The sequence below is a fragment of the Periplaneta americana genome, chromosome 15, assembly GCF_040183065.1.
Source record: "Periplaneta americana isolate PAMFEO1 chromosome 15, P.americana_PAMFEO1_priV1, whole genome shotgun sequence".
Classification (NCBI taxonomy): domain Eukaryota; kingdom Metazoa; phylum Arthropoda; class Insecta; order Blattodea; family Blattidae; genus Periplaneta; species Periplaneta americana.
The window spans coordinates 20,444,444-20,454,340 of NC_091131.1; the positions used below are offsets into that span (position 1 = coordinate 20,444,444).

At 37.4% G+C, this 9,897-nt stretch overlaps 1 long non-coding RNA gene across 1 annotated transcript; it reads right to left on the reverse strand.

Moving 5' to 3' along the window:
* Positions 1-1,204: 1,204 nt before the first annotated feature.
* Positions 1,205-7,824, reverse strand: LOC138714704 (uncharacterized). Its single transcript, XR_011336064.1, has 3 exons — positions 7,674-7,824; positions 6,011-6,132; positions 1,205-1,312 (listed from the first exon to the last, which is right to left on the reverse strand). It is a non-coding gene; the product is annotated as an uncharacterized lncRNA (long non-coding RNA).
* Positions 7,825-9,897: the final 2,073 nt, after the last annotated feature.

Below are 9,897 nucleotides of genomic sequence, written 5' to 3' on the forward strand. Positions count from 1 at the left end.
TGTACCTATCGGCCATGTTTAAATTTAAATTTAGTATCATAAATACATCTGAAGATGGTACACTGAGGTACTGAAAACGTTAATGTAAGACATCAATAAATTATAATTGTAATACAGATAAGCAGAGACGGTCTAATTGAATTTTCATTACTTATTAGTCAGTTTATCGGAACAATCAATACAAGATGAAACTAATAAGAAACTAAATAATTGATTAAATGGCGAACTTACTCGTGTTAATTACGTAAGCATATGCGGCTTATAGCTGTTTCGGTGCTACTTGACACCATCCTCAGAGCATTCTGTGTCTCGGCACCATCTCAACTTTGCTGCCTGTTGTGTGAGTGCGTTCGTGTGATGAAGAGTTGTGTCAAATAGTGTGCGTGTTCTGAAATTGATCTGTGTGTTGAGAATTTGATTAGGGTGTGTTCAGAACACACACACTATTTGACACAACTCTTCATCACACGAACGCACCCACACAACAGGCAGCAAAATTGAGATGGCGCTGAGACACAGAAGGCACTGAGGATGGTGTCAAGTAGCGCCGAAACAGCTATAAGCTGCACATGCTTACGTAATTAACACGAGTAAGATCGCCATTTAATCAATTATTTATATTCAAGTGTTAAAAGTAGTGTACGAAAGATTCGACATGGAATAAGAAACTGTCATTTTAGACTAGAACAGACACTAGAACAGAACAGACAATAGGAGAGGAGAGGGAAGGGGATAGGAGAGGAGGGGAAAGGAGGGGATGGGATAGGAGAGGAGAGATGTGAGAAGAGGGAGGGGAGTTGAGGAAGGGGAGGGAGGGGAGAGGAGATGAGAGGGGAAAGGAAGAGAGAAGAGGAGAGGAGCAATGCTTGGAAAGTCACTCATTGCTCTCACTGCTGATGGAGCTGTGTTCCAAGTGAACGAAAGTTTTAATAGACGCAACTCTGGTTCAGCAGAAAAGTGTCTCAGCCGAATGAGCTACGCTGGTAGCTAGTTTAATGTTGACTATCCCACAATTCTAACCCTTTACAGAACTTATTTCTTAAACAAACGGAATTATCAGTACTCTTAAAACCTCTTCCCGCCCAACCAAATACCATTAGTGAAACAGTAGGAACTGTAATGTCTCTAAATACTAGCTTACAGGAAATTAAATAAATCTGCCAAATAATAAAAGTGATACTACAGTGCTGAACTTACCAAAATGCGGTACCGGTATTTGTTTTTCAACAATATATTCCAACTTTGTACTTCATAACAGTCTATCAATAATTCCCCGTCTCTGGATCGATGGAATTTTGGTTGAACAAGAGGGCTGAAAGGAAGTGGCAAATATATTTAAAATCATCATTAAGTGCAGAATAGTTATTTACGATATGAATATCATAAGTTTCATATTACAATACGAGCTTGGTAAGTCGTCAAACAAGGCCGTAGGCCAAGTTTGATAATAACCAGTCAAGTATTGCAGTATGAAGTTATGATAAGTATATTGTACATTTTATCCACTTTGATAAAAAAATTATTTTCTTAATAAAAAGAAATTGTACGTTATTTTTATTAGTTCTGAACATGTCTTTTGTGGAGAGGCAATTGTATTATTATTTTCTTCCTGCGAGAGGTGATTTGTTTGTTTGTTTTATTAGTTTTGAACATGATATATATTTGCTCATAACATGAGAACAGCAGTAACGGTACAAGCAAAAATAAACACATGAGAACAGCAGTAACGGTACAAGCAAAAATAAACACATGAGAACAGCAGTAACGGTACAAGCAAAAATAAACACATGAGAACAGCAGTAACGGGACAAGCAAAAATAAACACATGAGAACAGCAGTAATGGTACAAGCAAAAATAAACACATGAGAACAGCAGTAACGGTACAAGCAAAAATAAACACATGAGAACAGCAGTAACGGTACAAGCAAAAATAAACACATGAGAACAGCAGTAATGGTACAAGCAAAAATAAACACATGAGAACAGCAGTAACGGTACAAGCAAAAATAAACACATGAGAACAGCAGTAACGGTACAAGCAAAAATAAACACATGAGAACAGCAGTAACGGTACAAGCAAAAATAAACACATGAGAACAGCAGTAATGGTACAAGCAAAAATAAACACATGAGAACAGCAGTAACGGTACAAGCAAAAATAAACACATGAGAACAGCAGTAACGGTACAAGCAAAAATAAACACATGAGAACAACAGTAACGGTACAAGCAAAAATAAACACATGAGAACAGCAGTAATGGTACAAGCAAAAATAAACACATGAGAACAGCAGTAACGGTACAAGCAAAAATAAACACATGAGAACAGCAGTAACGGTACAAGCAAAAATAAACACATGAGAACAGCAGTAACGGTACAAGCAAAAATAAACACATGAGAACAGTAGTAACGGTACAAGCAAAAATAAACACATGAGAACAGCAGTAACGGTACAAGCAAAAATAAACACATGAGAACAGCAGTAACGGTACAAGCAAAAATAAACACATGAGAACAGCAGTAACGGACAAGCAAAAATAAACACATGAGAACAGCAGTAACGGTACAAGCAAAAATAAACACATGAGAACAGCAGTAATGGTACAAGCAAAAATAAACACATGAGAACAGGAGTAACGGTACAAGCAAAAATAAACACATGAGAACAGCAGTAACGGTACAAGCAAAAATAAACACATGAGAACAGCAGTAACGGACAAGCAAAAATAAACACATGAGAACAGCAGTAACGGTACAAGCAAAAATAAACACATGAGAACAGCAGTAATGGTACAAGCAAAAATAAACAAACATTGTTAGAATGAGTTCGACTATAATTATATGTGTACAAAACCGCCTTTGCTTATCATAAAAATAAATAAATTTTCATTAACGTTTTCGATACTTGTGTATCATCTTCAGATGTGAAATGTTAGATTAATATGATGAAAACCTTGCCTATTAGATGGAACTTAATGTGGTAATTTTCGGGTCATATTAGTGTGATTGCTTGGACTTAACTTAGGTTCATCTATGATATACATGCTATGTTAGGTTAAATCACTGTGAGTCATATGATATGATCTAAAATATAAAATAAAACTGTTTAAGAATTATAACCACTATTAGCGTAGTTATTGAAATGTGAACACTTTGTGTAAACACTTTAAAAGTTTAAATCACTTTGAACATGTGTTGGCTGTATTCGCCGATTTAAATCACTGCAAGTCATGTGATATGAACTAAAATATATAAAAATTAAAACTGTTTAAGAATTGTAACCACTATTAGCGGCAAATACAGCCAACATATGTTCAACGTGATTATAATTTTTCAAAGTGATTTTACAAAGTGTTCACATTCAATGACTATGCTAATAGTGGTTACAATTCTTAAACAGTTTTAATTTTTATATATTTTAGATCATATCACATGACTTGCAGTGATTTAAATCATCGGCAAATACAGCCAACACATGTTCAAAGTGACTTAAACTTTTAAAGTGTTTATACAAAGTGTTCACATTTCAATAACTACGCTAATAGTGGTTACAATTCTTAAACAGTTTTATTTTATATTTTAGATCATATCATATGACTCGCAGTGATTTAACCTAACATAGCATGTATATCATAGATCAACCTAAGTTAAGTCCAAGCAATCACACTAACATGACCCGAAAATTACCACATTAAGTTCCATCTAATAAGCAAGGTTTTCATCATATTAATCTAACATTTCACATCTGAAGATGATACACAAGTATCGAAAACGTTAATGAAAATTTATTTATTTTTATGATAAGCAAAGGCGGTTTTGTACACATATAATTATAGTCAAACATTAATAGCTTATCGGCAAACTTCAACATGAAATTAAAATGAGTTCATTACCTAACTAGTTGCGTAATAGCAGTGTCATTACCTAACTAGTTGTGTAAGAGAAATATAATTACCTATTTGCTTAAAGAATGTCATTACAGCATTTTATTAGTGATGTAAAGTCCAGATTACATAATCAAAGTGGATAAAATAATATTACAGTAAGAAATGGAAACTTTTCTAAAATAAACAGTAAGAACTTCTCTCTATTCACTGTAAATGCTAAGGAACATGACAAGAGATTAAAATTCTTTATTCTAGTGAAGACTGCAAATTAACAGTGGCTCCAACAATGTTTTATGAATACTAAGCTCGAGCTGAAAAGTACACCAACAGCGTAGCTGCTGTGCCATTATCTTTGACATTACTGCCATCATGTAACTGCCATCATCGTCATTATCGAACTTTTCAATTAGACCTATAAATGGTCCATGAAAGCCCCTTTCAAGCTGACTTGCTGAATGCTTCAAGTTCTATTTGAAGCAAGCGAGAAATTCTCTACTTATCTATCTAACAGGTGTACACATGGAAACAGGATTTGCTTAGTATGGTACTGTTTGAAAAGTGACATGGTCAAATAACAGCCCACTTAACAGTAATTCACCGAATCAGCTTTAGGCAATAGAATCTCGTGGTTTATACAGTGCATACAATTTTATCTTTGCACACTTTCAACATCTCTTTGAAAAGGTACCGTAAGCATTCTTTTAGTATTTTCACAATTTCAAATTGTAAAAAACTGCTCAACTAAGTTTGATGTGTAAATGGACTGAACCTAAATATATATTAATGTATTTAAATGATGATTTTGAGCAGTTTGACTCGTGTGTGTATATATATATATATATATATATATATATATATATACAGGATGATTCAAAAGTCGCGCAACATATGCTCCGTTATTAGTGTAAGTACAAAAAATAGTTTCAAATATATGTTTCAGATATTGGTATGTGTAATTATGTGCAAAATTTAAAGAAAATTTTAAAAGCCATTTATATACAACAGCATAGTAGCAGTAATAATAATAATAATAATAATAATAGTAGCAACAATAATAATAGCCACAAGAGCAGCAATAATAATAATAATATACATACAAATGGATTTTAAGGAACCCGAAGGTTCATTGCCGCCCTCACATAAGCCCGCCATCGGTCCCTATCCTGTGCAAGATTAATCCAATCCCTATCATCATATCCCACCCCCCTCAAATCCATTTTAATATTATCTTCCCATCTACGTCTCGGCCTCCCCAAAGGTCTTTTTCCCTCCGGTCTCCCAACTAACATTCTATATGCATTCCTGGATTCGCCCATACGTGCTACATTCCCTCCCCATCTCAAACGTCTGGATTTAATGTTCCTAGTTATGTCAGGTGAAGAATACAATGTGTGCAGTTCTGCGTTGTGCAACTTTCTCCATTCTCCTGTAACTTCATCCCTCTTAGCCCCAAATATTTTCCTAAGCACCTTATGCTCAAACACCCTTAACCTATGTTCCTCTCTCAGAGTGAGAGTCCAAGTTTCACAACCATACAGAATAACCGGTAATATAACTGTTTTATAAATTCTAACTTTCAGATTTTTGACAGCAGACTGGATGATAAAAGCTTTTCAACCGAATAATAACACGCATTTCCCATATTTATTCTGCGTTTAATTTCCTCCCAAGTGTCATTTATATTTGTTACTGTTGCTCCAAAATATTTGAATTTTTCCACCCCTTCGAAGGATAAATCTCCAATTTTTATATTTCCATTTCGTACAATACTCTGTTCACGTGACATAATCATATACTTTGTCTTTTCGGGATTTACTTCCAAACCGATCGCTTTACTTGCTTCAAGTAAAATTTCCGTGTTTTCCCTAATCGTTTGTGGATTTTCTCCTAACATATTCACGTCATCCACATAGACAAGAAGCTGATGTAACTAATAATAATAATAATAATAATAATACAGCAATGAGGAAGGAATTTGGCTGGCAAGAAAAGCAAATGTGAAAAATAAAGCTAATAATGTTTGTAACCAAATCTCTCTATGAAACATCGTGCACACAAAATGTTCAAGAACTTTTGAAGTTTTGAGATGAGACAGATAAGTTGAAGTTGTGTTATTGCTCACCTTTCACCATACAAGCAATTGAAGCACTTGCAGAAACCTCCTTCTCCATATACTGCAGGAGTTGAGCGCTCAGCGTGCCACGGATTGAAAGTATTTACAATTTTAAATTCATCACGTGTCATCTGCAGAATTGTAGACAGTACACAATTTATGCTTACAGTGTAAAGATACAGGAAATAGATGGCAGGGATATATAATCATACTGTATGGCAATTGGATGCATGATGGCACACAGAACTTATCCAAAGAAACATTTCATATTACAGTAAAGTGCAAATTAATCCGAACACGACATATTTTTACATTTTCTGTCATTGTTGGCCTCACAGCTGCTCATACCACTTTAATTGACATCTGTGTAATTCCATTGTTCAAGGTCTGTCATTATTTTTTTTATAATATGCGACATTTTGCCTGTCGTTTTGTACTTATAAGCATTTCAGTTGTGTTGAAGACTTAATACTGCAATCCCATGTACATTCTGTCGTCTTCACAAATGGATACAACTCCACGAAAATGGTCTAAAATTATAACATTAGCAGAGCATTCTTCTATGTCACAGAGGCAAATTGCTGCAGAATGTCACATTGATCGGTTTGGCTACTGTTAATTCGATCATAAAACGATACAGGGAGAATGGATCCATCACACCCCAGAAAAAAGGAAACTGTGGCCGGAAAAGGAAGACTTCACCTGCAGATGATCGTTTAATTGTCAGGAAAAGTAAATTAAATCCTAGACTAACTGCTGTCGACTTAACCCGCGAGTTAATGACTACCACTGGGGCGAATATTCACGTCACAACAGTGCGGCGTAGGCTTTTGGAAGCTGGACGAAGGGCTCGTAAGCCTATTAAGAAGCAACTGCTAACCCCTGTTATGTGCAAAAAACGCTTAATGTGGGCAAAATTACATCAACACTGGACAGTGAATGACTGGAAGAATGTACTTTTTTCTGATGAGTCTCATTTCGAGGTCCACGCCCACCGTGTTTCTTACGTACGGAAAGGATCCGAAAAAGTAACAGCAGCTCATCTCCAACAAGCACCCAAATACCTCCATAAAGTAATGTTTTGGGGTTGTTTTACACATGAAGGGCCTGGCGCATTAATACCTATCAAGGGAATGATGAATTCTGACAAATATATTCACTTATTGGAAACCAGAAACGTACCCCAGCTGCAAAAATCATTTCCGGATGGCAGAGGTGTGTTCCAACAAGACCTGGCACCATGCCATACATCTCGAAAAACTACAGAATTCTTCAACAAGAAGAATATTCAGGTACTCCCCTGGCCAGGCAACTCACCCAACATCAACCCCATTGAGAACTTGTGGTCAATTTGCAAAAGAAGAATACAAAAAATGGATTGTTCTACAAAGGAGAAGACGATTTCTGCCCTCATTGGTGTATGGTTTCGCGATGAAGAAATGAAGAATATTTGTGGGAAATTAGTGGAATCCATGCCAAATCGTCTCAGAGCTGTTATTAGGAACAAGGGAGGCCACATAGATTACTGAGGTATGTCTTAGATCCTTTTTTTATCCCGTTTGAGTGGTTTTGCATAAGTAATTACGTTGTTCGGATTAATTTGCATGCTACTGTATATGAATATTTAAAAAGAACAGTTATTTGTTAATCAACTGATTTCTGACTACATTACCTTTTTCTGCAGCTCCACAAAATGTGAATTTGGCAGAGAAGGATCCAGAATATACCGAGAGAATGCCCCAAGTTTCCAATATGAGAAATGAGCTATTAAAGATAGGAGTTTCATGTAGTAATTTCTACGTTTTTCATTTTGCAGTCGACCCCACATTCTAAAGATAAGAAACATGCAAAAAAAAAAAAAAAAAAAAGGTGTGTTAGGACAGCATTTTTTTTATTCCAATTCCAATACATGTACGAATAATGATGTGCTTTTAAAACCCTTATCCAAAATATATTACCTTTTCAAAAATGTTCATTTACATCATCATTCTAAAAGGCTATATTCCTATAATAGCTGTTATGATCAATAAAAGTTTTCGACTCATTTCTTCATAGGACACACTTGTGACCTATTGCCTCAAGGTTCATAATTCAATATCGCTCTAGGGATATGTGTTCTGGACATTCAGTGGATATGTTGGTGCCAGTTATCCATTCTATGCTTCGGAGAATGACGCAAACCACGTCGAAACTAATCACCCAGGTAATTTACCTTAATATTAACGCAATAAAGCAGTTATCACTTGTTCAGTGATTATACCAGTGTTAAAGTGTATCCAAAAATGAAGAATATATTCTAGCATTGGATCCATTCCTATTTCTTGTAAGATGTCTTCATCCCTCTTATGGTCCACTTTGTGTAGTCGGCTGTTCGGCACATAAATTTCATTTCAATATAGGTAATTCTTCTTTCATCGTTTTTGCTTAGAGTCCATGTTTCACATTCATAACACAGAACAAATCTTGCTAAGCTCTTATACACTAGTGTCCAAAAGTTAAGCATAATTCGTAAAACAGAGAAATGAAAGGGAAAACTTTGAGCAATCGCTATAAAACTTTATCGCAGTGTGTGCCGCAATGTACTTGTGCTCAGTGCATAGGGAGGGGGTACCTCAACCTCCGCCTCCCCTCCGAATAAACACGTGTTTCGAAGGCAAGCAAACAGACCCAGTGCGACTCATTCATTCTTGTTCTCTCATTGTGAGCAGAGGGTAATTTCTTATCACAGTGTATACATGACAGCACCAACATGCCACAGAGATGCCAACTGAACCCTGTTTTGAAGGGTAAAATAATCGGACGTCTGGAAGCAGGTCAGACACAGACCGAAGTCTCTCGAGCCCTGAATGTGGCACAAAGTGTCATTTACAGGCTTTGGCGACGGTTCGAAGATACAGGAGATGTTCGTCGTATGACTGTACAAGGTCGCCCATGGGTCACAACGCCGCAAGAGGACCGATATTTGACCTTAACAGAACGACGTAATCAGCTGATGCCTGCAAGACAACTGTCTTCTGAGCTTGCAGCTGCCTCAGGCGTTCGAGTTTGCAGGCAAACTGTACACCGGAGGATCAGGGCAGGCGGTCTCTGTGCCAGACGACCAGCAGTGTGTGTTCAGCTCACTCGAGTACACATAAGGAACCGTTTACAGTGGAGTCGGCAACATCAACATTGGACCTTGGATGAATGGAGGAACGTGCTGTTTACAGACGAGTCCAGATTCAGTTTGACCAATGATTCCCGTCGCACAATAATCTGGAGTGAACGTGGAACCAGGTTTCATCCCACAAAAACCGTGGAAAAACGCCCTTTTGTGCTGGTGGCATACTCGTGCGGGCAGGCATAATGTTCAATGGACGCACATCTTCGCAGCTGGTACTGTGAATGCCCAGAGGTACAGAGGCGAGGTATTGGAACGACATGTGCAACTTTTAAGAGGTGCAGTTGGTCCACACTTCATCTTTATGGACGACAATGCACGTCCGCATAGAGCCAACCTGGTGGACGAGTATCATGAGGGGGAAGATATCCAGCGCATGGACTGGCCAGCAATGTCCCCGGATCTGGACTCTATAGAGCACGCCTGGGATGCATTAAGAAGACGAGTTGCAGCCCACCAGCCTCCACCGAGGACACTTTCAACCCTCCGCAATGCTCTTCGTCAGGAATGGAAACAGCTGTCTGCAGAGCTCTTGAACCACCTGGTAGAGGGCATGCCACGGCGCTGTGACGCCTGTTAGCCATGAGGGGTAACCACACCCCATATTAATCGCCCAGCACCATCATTGTTGTGGAAGCGATAGTCAGATTTTGTACCATAGTTTGTAAAATGTGTCCTTATGCCACAATAAAACAAAATTTGCTGATATGTGTCACTCTGTTGCAAACCAGATCCT